The sequence below is a fragment of the Balaenoptera borealis genome (assembly GCF_965194805.1).
Source record: "Balaenoptera borealis genome assembly, chromosome: 3".
NCBI classification, from domain to species: domain Eukaryota; kingdom Metazoa; phylum Chordata; class Mammalia; order Artiodactyla; family Balaenopteridae; genus Balaenoptera; species Balaenoptera borealis.
Genome location: NC_138866.1, coordinates 149,419,769 through 149,436,053, shown reverse-complemented (window position 1 = coordinate 149,436,053; position 16,285 = coordinate 149,419,769). Strand labels below are relative to the sequence as shown.

Sequence of the window (16,285 nt, the reverse complement as noted above, 5' to 3'; positions counted from 1 at the left end):
GCAGAGGCAGGATGTTAGCAAGGAACAGGACCTGCTACATGCAAGAATTTATGATAAAGGTGACATTTCAAATAAGAGAGTGAAAGATTATTCAATAAACAATAGTGGGACTATTGGGTAACTCTTTTGGGAAAAGACAAAATCAGATTGTTGCCTAATATAACATATCAAAATAAACTATAAATAATTAGAGTTGAAGGTGGAAGGAAGTAAGGAAAGAAGGAAGAAAACAAAGTAAACTATAGGTGACAGTTTATACAACCTTGGCAAGGGGAAGGCTTTTCCAAGCCCAACAACCAAATCAGAAGTCATAAATTAAAAGATCAATATGACTAAAGAAAATGTAAAGCCTCTATGCCAGAAAATTAATTCTTAGAGTTCAAAATGGGGAAAATATTTGCAATGTAATGAGCAAAAAAGTATTTGCAATTCAGTCAATATTATGACATAGTATGAGTGTGTTTCGTGTTTGGTAATTGCAATCATTGTTGCTTTTGTTGTGGTCATCCATTTACAATGCTTGGTGTCAGTTTATTTATCTCTTGTAAAAATAAAATACAGTGTGTGTGTGTGAAAAAACAAAAAGTATTTGCGATTCAATATATAAAGTATCCTTTCCAATCCATAAGAGATGAAGGCAGTAACAGAAAAACAGACAAAGGACTTGCATAGACATTCACCAAAGGAGAAATGCAAGTGGTTAATAAACATACGAAAAATCAAGAAAGTATTCACCAAAACAATCATATGTTAAATCTTTAGGGACAAGATAGCATGTGCAATTGATAATGTTAATTGGCCAAAATTTTTTGAAAAAAACTAAGTTAGGTTTTTACCTATGTCAGACATCAGACTGACTAAATGCAAGAGGAATTAAAGATTTAAATGTAGTGAAAAAATTAAAAAATGAATGGGAATAGAAAATTATATTTTTATATTCTTGATCAGAAGAAGACCTTTCTTAATGTAATACCAAAGCTGACAATTCTGACTAAATAAACATTTAAAACTCCTAAAAAAAAAGCTTAAAGCTAAAGGACAAGCAGGAATGAAGTCTTCATAACATGATAAGCAAGGGGCTAATAATATTATATCAAGAGCTCTTGAAAATTAATGAGAAAAAGCTGAACATACCAAGTGAAAAACACCCAATGTCTGATACAGATAAGCATTCAATAAAATCAACAAATGACACAAACAGGCAATCTAATCTTTACATAAGAAGAGATTAAAAAGTGAAAAGATGTGTTGTTTACCCTTATTAAAAATCAAAGAAAGGGGTTAAACAATTAAACAATAAATTTTCTACTTTCAAATTGACAAAGATTTTTAAAGATTGATAATACCAAATTTGGGTGAGGTTGTGGGGAAATAGGCATTCTCATACTTTGTAGGTGCGAGTGTAAATTGAAACGACCTTCTGGAAGGCAGTTTGCCAATGTGTATCAAAGCCTTAAAAATGTGCACACTATTTGACCAGCCACTATCTTCCTAGGAATAGATCCTAAGAAACTCATTATGTATGTGTACATAGTTTTGTTTATGGTGCCTTTCATCACAGCTTTCTTTTATGGCTAACAGTTGTAAGCCACCTTAATGTCCAACAGAAGAACTGATTAAATAATTTTGGGCAGAACCTACAGATGTGAAGAGATTCATGATATACTTTTAAGCGGATAAACACACAACTATGTATAAAATAGATAACTCATGAGAACCTACTGTATAGCACAAGGAGCTCTACTCAGTGCTCTGTGGTGCCCTAAATGGGAAGGAAATCTAAAAAAGAGGCGATATATGTATCCGTATGGCTGATTCACTTTGCTGTACAGCAGAAACTAACACAACATTGTAAAGCAACTATACTCCAATAAAAAAATAAAAATAAAGTAAATTACAAACAATATGTGTAATATACAATGTAAAGAGTCATCACCTCTGGGGATAAGCTTACAAGTCATTTTTATTTTCCCTTGGTGGCTTCTCTATATTGTCCAAATTTTCTTCATAACCAAATACTGATTTGTAATCAGAAGACAGTAAATGTTACCTTATTGGGGGACAAATGAGAAATAAGGGGGATAAAATATCATATTCTTAAATATTCCAGCTCTCTCAGATCTCTCAACCCTGTGGATACAAATGGGGACACATCAGCAAAAATCATTCCGGTTTCAGTGTCTCCTGACCCATCTCGAGCCATCTTCCTGGCTCCCTCAAAGCCTCGGCATGTTATTTCTTAGGGGAGGAGGAAGAGGAGTATCACAGGTGCTCTCCATCTTGAGCTCCATCCCCTCCTTCAGGTGTGCTGCTGTGAAGCCACTTGAGGGCGCCTGGGACTGTGACAGTGTGACCAAAGGGACCTGCCCAGGCAGGATGCATGCCCCAGGACGCGATCTCCTGGAACTCCAAATAGCAAGCCCGAGTGCGGCCCAGGGTGCCTGGTATCCTCACACGCCGAGCCCCTGCCAGAGTAAGGAGAAGTCCTCCTCTCCCATTCTGGTCACATTTTGAACTTGGGCCCCATTATCCCCCAGAATCCCTCCACTACCCCCACCCCTACCCCGCCTCTCGGAAACACTCCCTCTGCTCCTGCCTTCAGCCCTTCCCTTAATGAACCTCGCACAGAGTCCTGATCCAGTCCCATCAGAGCCTGCTGTTTCTGAGACACCTTGTCCTCCCTCCCACCCGCCACCCACCCCCTCAAGACCCCGCCCTCCTCCCTTACCAGAAATGATAGGGCAAATAAGCCCTAGGAAAAGTCACACAATTCTCCCAGCTTTAACAGTGGACAGAGGTTTACTGTGTTCCTGCCATGTGCAGAGCATGTTGGAAATGAGTGTGAGCACACACCCGGGTTCTTCCACACCCTGGCTTGCATCCTAGCAGGGAGGGGTTTGTGTCACCATCATCTGACTAGGGAGAGACAGATTTTGTGGTGAATACCCACTTTCTTAGCCTAAGATTCATCTGATAATTGCCTCTTCTAATGCTGTCGGGCTTTGGCTATGTGCAGTCTCCTCACTTCAAGGAAGCTGTGCACTCCTCCGTGTGGCCCCCAGGGTACCTTGTTGCTAACAGGTCTGAGTTTCCCCAGAGATCCCTGCCCCAACTCTGCCAAGCACTGGAAAGGTGAAACCAAGATGGGACCCAGTACTCAGGAAAGCTGCCTTGTCTGGGGCAGAGAACACCTGCCACCGCACACGCTCACCCACACGGCTTCGCTTTCTGCCGTGGATGGTGAAACCTGTCCCACGTCTGCGGTGGGGATGAAGCCTGGAGGGCGGGGCCTGACACTGCCTGGTAATGAATGCCGGAGGTATTTGGTGAGTCTGGGAGCCCACGGATGGGTGGAGGGTGGGGACAGTCTCCAGTCAGTACTTAAGTGACAGGAAATTCCTATTGGTAGGATGACCTCATGCTGACGGTGCTGGGGAGACTGCCCCAGGCTCAGTCTGGGAAAGGCAGCGTCCTGTCCCGGGATGCCACTGCCAGAGGGGTCCTCAGAGGAGGGCACAGGGAGTGCCTTCAGAGTCGGAGGCTTAAGCCATTTGCAGACATCCAGAGCCTGGATACAGCACAGTCAGGTCCTGCTAGACCTTGCTGTATTCCCTCGTGTTGGGTTTTTTGGGCCCTCCCACAGGTGCCTAGGAAAACCCGGACACCACACCACAGCAGAGAGAAGATTGCACCCGAGGTGGCTCTAATTAGACCAGAGGGCAGGGCGCGCGCCTGTCGGGTGACAGCTGGAGGACCCTGGGCACGTGTCCGTAACCAAGACTCACTCCCAACCCTCACCCAGGACCGGTCATTCCTTGTAACTCTGGAATCAGCGATCAGGACACACCCAGCGTACAAACTTCCCTTTGGAGACAAGATGGGCCAGAGGGAGAAGGAGTGGATAGCGGCTGGGACTCCTGCTCCAGGGCCGAGGGCAGGGTTGCACACTTCGGGCAAGTGACTCAGCCTGGGATGCACCGTCAGTAGCAGAATCCAGGGCTCAGGGCTTTGAAATCATCCTGGGGAGGCCAGGGGCTCCTGCGAGAGGCAGTAGCATCTCTGGCTTGCCCTCCAGGCCACAGGTGGCATGGGTAGTGTGTGATCCTCAGTGCTCAAGGGCAGAGGTCCACTGCAGTGAGCCTCTCCCTCCCCCCACCTCCAGCAGAGCAGACAAGGCCCCCGGGCACCAGGCAGCATGGGTGCGCTGGGTGGTGTGGAGGAGCAAAGAGCCGTCCTTTCTCTCTTTAAGCTTAAGGGGTCATAGGGACTTCCCTGGTGGTCCCGTGGTAAAGAATCCATCTTGCAATGCAGGGGACACTGGTTGGATCCCTGGTCAGAGAACTAAGATCCCACAAGCCGCGGGGCAACTAATCCCGGGCGCCTCAAGGAGAGAGCCTGCACACCCTGGAGCCCGCGCTGCAACTAGAGGGCAGCCCGTGCACTGCAACAAAAGATCCTGCATGCCGCCACTAAGACCCGGTGCAGCCAAAAAAAGAAAAAAAAAAGAAAGAAATTAAATAAATAAATTTTTTTTAAAAAGGTAATGATCTTTAAAAAAAAAAAAAAAGGGAGCGGGGGTCATATATCTTGTGTGGGCTTCATTCCTTGTCTGTGATCTCTCCTGATGTGTGGTGTGAATGAACCCATAGTCAGACTGGAGACCGATGAATAGATTGATGGAATGACTGTAGTAGCTGCCTCTAGACCAGGTCTGGAGGGGTCCAGAAGCAGCCTCCCACCTCATCCAGGCCTGGAAGGATCCAGAGATCAAGAGCAATTTCCCACCCCCAGCATGGGGTCAGGAGGGGATGGGTGAGCTCCAGAACCTGAGGTGCTCTTCACCCAGAAGAGGGGAAGTGAAGGCCACCTGGCACACTAGGGAAAGGTATTAAAAGCACTCTTGCTTGCCCTCCCAAGGAACTCAGCTCAGAACTTAACAGTCACAGAAAAATGGGAAATGGAGCATTATGTGTCCCAGACTATGGAAGGAGCCCTGTGGAGGACGACGCTTCAGCAGAGGCTTTGGGGGGAGGGGACTTTCAAGCCTTCAGACTATCTGTTCAGTACCTGCTCTTATTTATGGTTCTTGAGCTGTTTAGCCTGAGTGATAAGCATAGGAGATATAACTCTTAGAAGATACAAGAACATTTGACAAGGAACACCTATTAAATGCCCCACCCTTGAGGAAAAAGAGGGAAAGAAATGGGGACTGGAAACCTGGGCAAAGTGCCTGGAGAAAGCACTTGCCTGCACCCCTAGAATGTCAGCTTCGCAAGGGCGGGGATTTTTTTTGTCTGCTTTGCTCACCACTGTATCTCCAGCAACTAAAATAGTGCCTGACACATAAAAGACACACAATAGATATCTGTTGAATGAATAATGCAAGGGGGTAAACCCCAAACCTGCCACTGCTCACCTCATAGCAGAGTAACCACTTTGCTGGGAACCAGTCCCTGGTTCAGCCCTGCTCTCTGCTGGGTGTCAATCCTCATTCCCTCAGTCAATAAAACTCCACCGGTGACTTCCATGCAAGAGGAATGGCAGGTGTTGGGGAGGACATTGTGAATCAGAATCTCTCCCCTCTGGGCACTCCCAGCCGGGGGTGGGGGGAAACAGACAGCAGACAGATGTCATCAGCAGGTGGCTGTGTGGGGAGAGGATGTGTGTGCATCACAGGGCGGACACAAGTGACAGGGCTGGGTGAGCCCAAGAAGACTGCACCCAGTGCTTGGGAGTAGGACTTTGAGTTCCAGGCAGATCCAGGCTTGAATCCCAGCTCCACCCTGGTCTAACACTGGGCAAGTTACTTAACCTAAGTTTTCATTTCTTATCTACCAAATGTACATGATTTCCTCCTCATAGTTTTGTGTGAGGATGGAAATTGAGATAGTTCCTGTTAAATGCTCAGCCCAGGGCCAGATTCTTCATACATGCTACTGATGGTATTATTCTTCTTCTTAAGGTATTTAAGAGGAGGTGACATTTGAGCTGGGGCTTAAAGGAGGACAAGAAAAAAAAAAGAGTAGCTCTAGATGAGAATGAGTGAAGTTATGGTAACTGAGTTTGTCTCTAGAGGGTAGGAAAGCCAGGAGAACTGCATTCATGGCCTCTGTTTGCCCTAGGAAGGAAACAGAAAATATCTGATGAGAAGAGTAGGATGGGGTTTGAGTGGGAAATGGGAGACATTTGGAATAGCTGCCTTTGGGATGGGAGAGGAACCTAACAGGGAAAAGTATAAGAGTTGATGGGATCTGTCAAAAAATCCAGTTATAAGGCTGAAAATTTAATATTTTAATGGGTCAATCAACAATGTTCTGGCCAGGAGTGAGAACCAAGGAGGCAAATAATGGGGCTGGACTGAAATTGGAGCTGGTCAGGAGGTGCTGGAGAAGGGGACAGGACTAAGAGACAGAGAGAACTCCTGAGTGTGTTGTTTAAAGAGACTGATCAGTGATTCCAGGACCTGGCACAGAGCCTACCATGTAGAAGTCATCCCATAAATATCCACTGAATTCATGAAGGAAGGAAGGAATACATGAAACGAACCTATGTTCTAGTTTAGCAAAGGAAACAATTAAAGACAGATGTAGGAGGCTCTGGTCATTGCCTTCTAAACCTATTTAACTACTGATAAAAGGACCTACTGTATCCTTGACCTCAGGGCAAGCATCATGGCTGGCCTACACTATTTAGAGTAATCCTGTTCTCCTTTGTTTTGGCCAATGAGATATACAGGAACTCTGGACCACAGCCCTTCACAGTCAAAAGATATGGCTTTCTGTCTCTGCCCCTCTCCACCCTGGGCCACTGGTGACAAAATATGACATCTGGAGCTGCAGTAACCCTGCTGCAACCCTAAGGAGATAATCAATGGACAAAAAGCCAACACACTGAGGATGGGAGAGTACAAAAACAGGCAGAGGCCGGGTCTTCGATGGACTGGCTGAGCTGCTGTGCCAGTCGTGTGCCAGTCCTGGAACCACTTAGCTCCAGACTTCTTGTTAAGTGAACAGTAAATGCCATTGTGGATTAAGCCATTTGTGGTTTACTGTTTCTTCCAGCTGAACACATCCTAACTGACACAATGGGTAGATCCACCATTTGCACAATTCACATTGTGGTCTATGTGGAAGCACCCCAGGAATTCTACAGAGTGGCCTCTTGTCAATTGCAGAGGGCTGGTAGCCTGGGAAAGGGGTCTGAAGGTCTTGAGAACTTTGCAAAGTGGGTTTATAGGACGTGAAAAGACAAAAAGACAACACTTCAAGCCCCTAGGTTCCCAGGATGCTCTTCCCAGGGGACTTTTACCACCTCCACTCCTGTGTTTCCATCCCTCACTGACCACCTACAGGTTCTAAAGCTCAGCCAGCAGGAATTCAGGAAGCCAATCCTCCCAGCCCCCACCCCTGATCCCTTTGCCTAGAACCTGGGGTCTTCACTGGTGCTTCTCTTGGAGTCTCCATCCCTTGGCTTCGGGGAGGCACCCCTTTGACATCCTCTTCCACATGGTGAAGGGGAGGTGTAGCCCGTGCATAATGAACTCCCCTTAAGGCCAGCAACCTTCTTGTGGATTCTCCTCTTGTGAGGCGGGGGAGTAGGTGGGTCTATGGAAGCAAGATTTGTCCTTGCACCTCCCAGCAAGCTTTGCAGATAGTGGTCACTCTTGCTGGAAGACCCCTGGATTCTTTCAAGATTGAGTAGCTTACTGACTTAACTGCAATTCCAAGCCAACAGGAAAATCCCTCTCTCATCCTGTTACTGCCTTGATTATTCATCCTCTATCCCTGTGGGTATATATTCAAATCCACACTGGCTACATGTTCAGCCATTTCTCCCTGCTAGATGGGAAACCTTGCAAGTTGGAGGTGCAACTATACTACAAGTACCTGGAGCCAAATTTATCTTCTATATACATTTGCCTTGGGTCTCTTAATCCTACTTTAGAAAATTGATGCCCTGCTGATCACTTTAGCCCAACTTTTGAACTATTGCTGATTCTGTGTGTGTAGGATGGAAAAGTACTTTTTGATTGTCTTAACTTTGTGAAGGACTAAACTCTCCAGAGACCTAGACCAGCCCAGATAAATAATGTGGTTCCAGTAGAAGCAACTGAAATCCTAACCACAGAGTAATTCTCCTAAGAGCTCCCGGATCTCACTCGTTCCTTTCCTGGAGCATGTAGAAAGCTACTTTGTTGCCACAGACTGGCTGACCACTGCATCATCAAGACCCAGCACAGTGACAGGCAGCCACTAGGTCCTCAATAAATACTTAAAGAATGTATGAATATTGATATCAAGCTTATTTATCAGGGTCAGATTTTGTGGTTAAAATATTAAAATTCCTTGCTTTTCCTAGAGAATATATTAATGACAGCTAATAGTGTTATGGTTAGTGCAAGCTTTGACTAAGACAAAAATTAATTGTTTAAGTCCATATAAAGAACTACAAGCAAGTCAAGTAGAGCAGGAATTGAAATGCATCTTAAGGACATTTAAGATGGAGGTCAGTGGTGACCTGGGGGGGGGGGCAGTTTCAACAGATTGGTGAGAGGAAAGGTCAGATCGCTGAGGTTCGAGGGATGAATGAGGAAACGGAAACGGAGAGAATACAGGATAGACATTTCTTCGAAGAAGCTTCGTCGTGAAGAGAGAAAGAGAAGAAGATTTCTTAAAAGTGCATCCAGCATTTTTCTACTACCCACTTTCCCCTCTGCTCCCCTCTCTGGCACCTGAAACAACAGAAATAAAATCAGCTTATCAAAGTACACCCTGAAAAAAGCATCCTGAGCCAAGCTCCTCACATGAGCCTCATGTCTAGAGCTTCAAGGGCTAGATGTTTGGCTAGGAGTCATGACTCTAGAACTACTGTGAGAAAGAGGGTGTCTTGGGTGCCTGCTTCAGAGGTGTCTTATTACACATTGTCTGGGCTATTCCTGAGAAACTCCTTCATTGCTTGAAAAAAAGGCTATGGAGTTTCTATAAAATTCATAAACTTACTCTGTTTTTCATTTTAAAATCCAGAGGGATTCCATATGGAAAGGAACAGTTTGGGGATTCCTTCCCAATTGGCCACAGGTGTGCCCTAGTTCCTACCACCCCGCCCTGCCCCCATCTCCCCAGCAACATGAGTGGAGACATGGGGGAGGATTTTCCCTGGCCTCCCAGCCGTCAGTGTGCTGAATATTCTGAGTGCATCTGCTGTTCTGGCTGAAAAGAGGATGCCAGGTGGGCAGGGATGCGAGGAGTCTGGGCTCTGGTCCTGGGGCAGCAGCATGCCTCCCAGGTGGAAACTCAGCATCTCCTAAGACCAAATACACAGGTACCCCCCAGAAGAAGGGGACGTGAGCACACTTTTGATCCCTCTAAGCCACACCTTCACTGGATTTTTGTATGGCTGTGGGCCATGCAGTTCTGCTTTAATTCTACAATGAACCAGGCTGAGGGTAGCCCAAATCAGCTGTGTTGACCTGAAGACTTTTTTCCCTCCACTTGTTTCACTTCTGTCCTTCAAGCTAAAGTTTCCTGGTCTTTGGATCAATGCCTACCTGTCAGAAGTATGTCTGGCACTGAAAGCCACTCATAACATCTCCAATTAGAAGTATATATTTTTAAAGTCTCTAATTGGTTAAACGTTAATATGGAAGAGACACAAAGAACACACTGCTAAGTGGACCCTCACTACTGGATATGTGAGATTTAATAGATTCATCATTTAAATCATTAAGTGCTCACCAAAATATGCCAAGTAGTGACAATTATCTTAGCCAGTCACTTTTCCTAATTCTTCCTGTCTGAATCCTTCCTGTAACAGCCCAGCTCTGAGCCTACAGAGTCCTCTGCTGTGACTTCATCCTTGTGCTGAGAGATGGTGTAATAAAGTGGTCTTAAGATGCAGGTAGACCTGGGCTGAGTCCAAGCTCTGACACCCCGGAGTAGGTGTCCTTGGAAATCACTCCCCTCTCTGAGGTACAGTTACCTCACAAGTGCAATGGTGATGACAGCATCTAGCTCGAGGCGTCAGCTGGATGAAGTGAGATATCATCCACCAGGCACCTACCACAGTGCCTAGCATTTCAACAAGGGTGTTAAGTGGATGCAATTTCTCTCTAAGATGGAAGGGGCTCAGTCAGAGCTGCTGGACCACACACAAGGCAGGCTCAGGCGCACTTCTGCATTTGTGAGGCAGAGACAGCAGAATGGCACCATGCAGGGCAGACACACGGTTCTTGGAGGTGAGCAGCCAGCAGCTCCTCTCTGCTGGATCTCTGTGTGGTTTGCAAAGGGGTGAGACAGACAGTGAGGCTCGGTGGGGGGAGAGTTGCAAGTGCTGTGCCTCTAGCGCCTGAAGAAACTACACCTCAATTAGAAATAACTTTCTGGAATGTAAAAAGGTCAGGAACTTTGGAGGGAAGGCAGTCATGTCATTTTGGAATTTATGCAATTGAAGCAAGGGCAGACTGGGTGGGGTAACGAGGCTTTGGAGACAGACAGAACTAGGCTGGCATCCCAGCATGACCACTTATCAGCAGAAAGCCATGGCAGGCCAGTTTCCTCATAGGGGAGGGTGGATAGTAAGACCCATCTTACAGAATCACTGTGAGATAGTGCAGATGGACACTTCACTCAGAACACCCATCATGATCAGACAACATTAGGTCATGAATCTCTTAGGTCAGGAAAGCAAATGCCAAACACTTTGGAGAGAACATGGCTTAAACCATGGCTTTTACCTAAAAGGAACTATTTCTTCAAAAAAGGAAACCTTGAACATTTTGAACAATCCACATGAACACAAAGATGGGGAGCTACATGGGAAGTTCACTCATTAGCTCAGTTGTTGAAAGCCCATGTACCTTAGATGGAAGGAGGTCATCTATCCAGGGAAAAATTGAATAGCCTTCATTTCTGCTTCTTTACCACCACCCCCATCTTCAAGGCAAACTCACCCCCACCCTGCTTCTCCATCCCACTGCCATTCCATCTCTTCTTATCTTGCTCAGTGATGTTTATTCAGCATCTATACTTGCTGTCTACACATCCCACCACTTAGTTCCTCCTCAATCACCTATGATTGGCCACCCCCACTCCAATGAGACTGCCCTTGCCAGCATCACACAGGGACCCTCTAATTGCTTCATTCAGCAACCTCCTCATAATTCTTACCTTCCCTGGCCTGGGTACCATTTCCATTCAGTTTAGAAAACATTTATTGTATACCTGCTCTATTTGGGCACAAAAAATGCTACGGCGGCCATGAATGCTAGTCAACCACTTCCTCTTAAAATTCTCTCTCTCTTTTTTTTTTTTTTGGCTTTTATAATACTTTTCTTTCTTCCTCCTGTATTGTTTGCTGGCTCATCTTCTCCAGTCACTGTTTTCTGACCCGTACTTGGAAAGACACTGATGAAAGAAACTGAAGATGACACAATCAGATGGAAAGATTTGGATTGGAAGAATTAATATTGTTAAAATGATCATACTACCCAAGACAATCTACAGAGTCAATGCAATCTCTATTAAAATGCCAATGGCATTTTTCACAGAACTAGAACAAATATTTTTGAATTTGTATAGAAACACAAAAGACCCCAAAGAGCCAAAGCAATCTTGAGAAAAACAGAGCTGGAGGAATCACACTCCCTGACTTCAGACTATACTACAAAGCTATAGTAATCAAAAGAGTATGGTACTGGCACAAAAACAGACACAAAGATCAATGAAAGAGAATAGAGAGCCCAGAAATAAGCCCACGCATTTATGGTCAATTAATCTATGACAAAGGAGGCAAGAATATACAATGGAGAGAACACAGTATCTTCAATAAGTGATGTTGGGAAAACTGGACAGTTACATGTAAAAGAATGAAATTAGAACATTCTCTAACACCATATACAAGAATAAACTCAAAATGGATTAAAGACCTAAATGTAGGACTGGAAACCATAAAACTCCTAGAGGAAAACACAGGCAGAACATTCTTTGATATAAATCATAGCAATATTTTTTTATCTGTCTCCTAGAGTAAAGGGAATAAAGGCAAAAATAAACAAATGGGACCTAATTAAATGTAAAAGCTTTTGCACAGCAAAGGAAGTCATCAACAAAGCAAAAAGACAACCTACTAAATGGGAGAAAATATTTGCAAATGATATGACCTATAAAGGGTTAATATCCAACATATATAAATGGCTCATACAACTCAACACCAAAAAAATAAACAACCCAATTTTTTAAATGGGCAGAAGAACTGAATAGACATTTTTCCAAATAGGAAATGCACATGGCCAACAGGCACATGAAAGAGGTGCTCAATACTGTTAATCATCAGGGAAATGCAAATCAAAACCACAATGAGCTACCACCTTACACCTGTCAGAATGGCCATCATCAAAAAGAACACAAATAACAAATGTTGGCAAGGATGCAGAGAAAAAGGAACCCTCGTACCCTGTTGGTGGGAAAATGTAAATTGGTGCAGCCACTGTGGAAAACAGTATGAAGGTTTCTCAAAAAACTAAAAATAGAACTACAATATGACCCAACAATTCCACTCCTGGGTATACATCTAAAAAAACCCCAAAACACTAATTCAAAAGATACGTGTACCCCAGTGTTCATATCAGCATTATACAATTGCCAAGATATGGAAGCAACCTAAGTGTCCATCAACATATGAACAGATAAAGAAGATGTGGTACATATATACACAATGGAATACTACTCAGCCAGAAAAAGAATGAAATTTTGCCATTTGCAACAATATGGATGGACTTCGAGGGCATTATGTTAAATGAAATAAATCAGACAAAGACAAATACTGTATGATATCACTTATATGTGGAATCTAAAAAATACAACAAACTAGTGAATATAACAAAAAAAGAAGTAGACTCACAGATATGGAGAACAAACTAGTGGTTACCAGTGGGGAGAAGGAAGTGGGGGAGGGGCAATATAGGGGTGGGAGAGTAAGAGGTACAAACTATTAGGTATAAAATAAGCTACAAGAATATATTGTACAACATAGGGAATATAGCAAATATTTTATAGTAACTATAAATGGAGTATAACCTTTAAAAATTGTGAATCACTATATTGTACTATATTGTAACGTATATAATACTGTACATCAACTATACTCCCATTTTAAATTTTTTTTAAAAAATAAATAAATGGGGTTCCTTCTTGACTCCTTTCTCATTGCAATTGACAGGCTCTTTCCCAGAGAGCTAATGATCAAATCCAGCTCCAATCTCTCTTCTCAGCTATTGATCCTCTTTTCCTGCTTCCAACTGACATTTTCAATGGAGAGTTACAGGAACCTCAGATCCCACCCGTGCAAAGCAGACCTGTTTCATATGGCCTGGGAGCTCCCCCCGCCCACACTGGACCAGCACCATCAAGCTGCTCCCAGCCTCCCCATCCTTCTTTCTGTCCCTCCTTATCAGCTCCCTCCTGCCCAGGGCTTTCACCTCCTGGCCCCACTGTCTGGAACATGCTTCCTCCCTCTCAATCTGGTCCCTACTGTCCAATCTCTCAGGCACCCTAATCATCTATTACACTGTTAGAAATGCAGATTTCTTGCAACCCACCTTGGATATCCCGAATCAGAATCTTGGGGGAAATGTCCTGGAATTGTACATTTTTATGAAGCTCCCAAGTGTTTATGATGCACTCTCAAGTTGACAGTCAAGTTGAGAAGGGCCAAAAAAAAGAGAGGATATATTCTAGACACATTACAAGCGATAGTTGGCAGGATTTAATGATCATCTGGATATGGAATGTGAGGGAGAAGGAAGAAAGAAGAACCCTTTGGAATTTGAAACCAGGAGAATGAAGTACCAGTAAGTGAACTATAGGAGCCCTGAACTGATTTTTGTGGGTAAGGTATTTCATTCCACTGTTACAGCTTCAGTTTAACATGCTAAAGAGACCCCAACAGGAAATGAATAAAAGCATTGCTGAGGTCTTTTCTGAAATTCATTATTTGCTTAAATTCAAAACTAGTTTTTATTCTTTTCCTCTACCTAATGTTGAAACCCAAGTTGGAAACCCAAATGAAGGGATAATACAAATGATTTTGAAGTAGATGGGTCTGTGTCAGTGTTGACTAACAAAAGGGAAAAGTATTTGGAGTTAAATTAAAGCATGAGCTGAAAAAGAAGCTGCTTAATTAGAGAAGGAGATGTGCTGATACGTTTGAGCTCTATTTTCTAAAACAATTATCCTAATTTACGTTTTTGAATTGCAAAGGAAATAGTTACTCCTGAACTCCCACTTTCCACTTGCCAAAAATATTTTAGCCTTCTTGGAGAGTCTTTTGAAAATGGTCTCTTTTATTGGCACAGTTGTTTATTTATATTTTAAAATACAATTACAATGTATTAAGTTCTCTACAGAATCGATGCTGTGATCATTGAAAATGCAAGATTAAGTTAATGAGAGAAAAAGTGTTTCCTAATTGTTCATACTGTAAAGTTAATTCACTGAAATTCATATTAGTTGTCTTAACATGGCCTAGCAATGTAGAATTATAACTCAATCCAAGTTTTGCAGTTCCTAAAGAGAATTAGGGCTGAACAAATAGTAACTGAACCGCTGACAATTAGAGATAACTCTATTGTACATAAGGAGCCAATGTAGAGTGTTTTATATTAACATTTGTATTTCAGGACCCACACTTTTATAGATATGAAAGTATTTAAATTTGCTGTCACATTCCTTTATGGCCTTAAATCAGCAAAGCCCCGGCTTCTGCCATGACTGGAACCAAATGTTATTTTCTAAAGAAAAGAGCTGCGGGATCAGGGAAGTGTCAGGCAATTCATCAGGAGGAAGGAGGACAAGATGCCAAGACAAGCCCTTGATGCGTTAGGGCATATTAGATACTTAACCCATTCCATAAAATAGAAAGGCTTTTTTTGTTTTAATGGAGAAAACATCTCTGAAGTCAGGCTTTCTTCTCAGTATAAAGAGCATTTGGGGTCCTAAATTATAATTTAACAACCTGAGATAGAATGACCTTTAGAGCTAGTGATCTAATGCAGCACCTTCCTTTGCAGATGAGAGTGTGGGACAGGGAGCCCTGAAACCTGGTCAATGGCAGAGCTAGGAGCACTTCCCAGGCTCCCAGGTCCCTCCCTGAGGTGAGGCCACCACCTGGAGCCTTCCACATCTGTGCATACTTTTAAACTAAACAAAAACACTGTTTCTAATTCACCAGGTTTCTAATGGACACCATCATAATTGACTTTACCATGTGCCCAAATCCTGGAATAAAATATAGATGGGACATTACACTCAATCTAAAATTAATGTTTTTACTATGGAGAACAGTATGAAGGTTCCTTATAAAAGTAAAAATAGAGCTACCATATAATACATGCACCCCAGTGTTCACTGCAGCACTGTTTACAATAGCCAAGACATGGAAGCAACCTAAATGTCCATTGACAGAGGAATGGATAATGAAGATGTGGTACATATATACAATGGAATATTACTCAGCCATAAAAAAGAATGAATTAATGCTATTTGCAGCAACATGGATGGACCTAGAGATTGCCATACTGAGTGAAGTAAGTCAGACAGAGAAACAGAAATATCGCTTATATGATATATAGCTTATATGTGGAATCTAAAAAGAAATGATACAAGTGAACTTATTTACAAAACAGAAACAGACTCACAGACTTAGAGAATGAACTTATGGTTACCAGGGGGATGAGTAGGGGAGAGGGATAGTTAGGGAGTTTGGGATTGACATGTACACACTGCTATATTTAAAATGGATAACCAAAAAGGACCTACTGTATAGCACAGGGAATTGTACTCAATATTCTGTAACAACCTAAATGGGAAAAGAATTTGAAAAAGAATAGATACATGTATATGTATAACTGAATCACTTTGCTATACACCTGAAACTAACACAACATTGTTAATCAACTATACTCCAATATAAAATAAAAAGGTTTTAAAAAATAAAATTAAATTAATGTTTTTAAGTTAAAACAATTATCTCAGTATGGAGCAATTTTCATTTGGAAAATTTCTGTTGTTTATGTGGGTGTGGGTATATGGTGTTGTCACAACAGAGGTTTTGTTCAATTCAGTAAAGAAATATGAAGGACCTGCTGGGCGTAGGTCCCATTTTAGAGATAATGGAAGAAGGCAGAGGAATGTTATGGAACCAGCCTTCAAGGAGCACAACGTCTAACCAGAAGACAGACAGCCAAACACATAACACAGTGGGTTAAGTATAGGAAAGAGGGGATGGTGTG

The 16,285-nt window shown here is 43.1% G+C and overlaps 1 protein-coding gene across 6 annotated transcripts in view; it reads right to left on the bottom strand.

Annotated features, from left to right (window-relative positions):
* LOC309626986 (endophilin-A3) overlaps positions 1-16,285 on the bottom strand; it is a 651,420-nt gene that overhangs the window by 566,164 nt on the left and 68,971 nt on the right. The window lies entirely within an intron of this gene.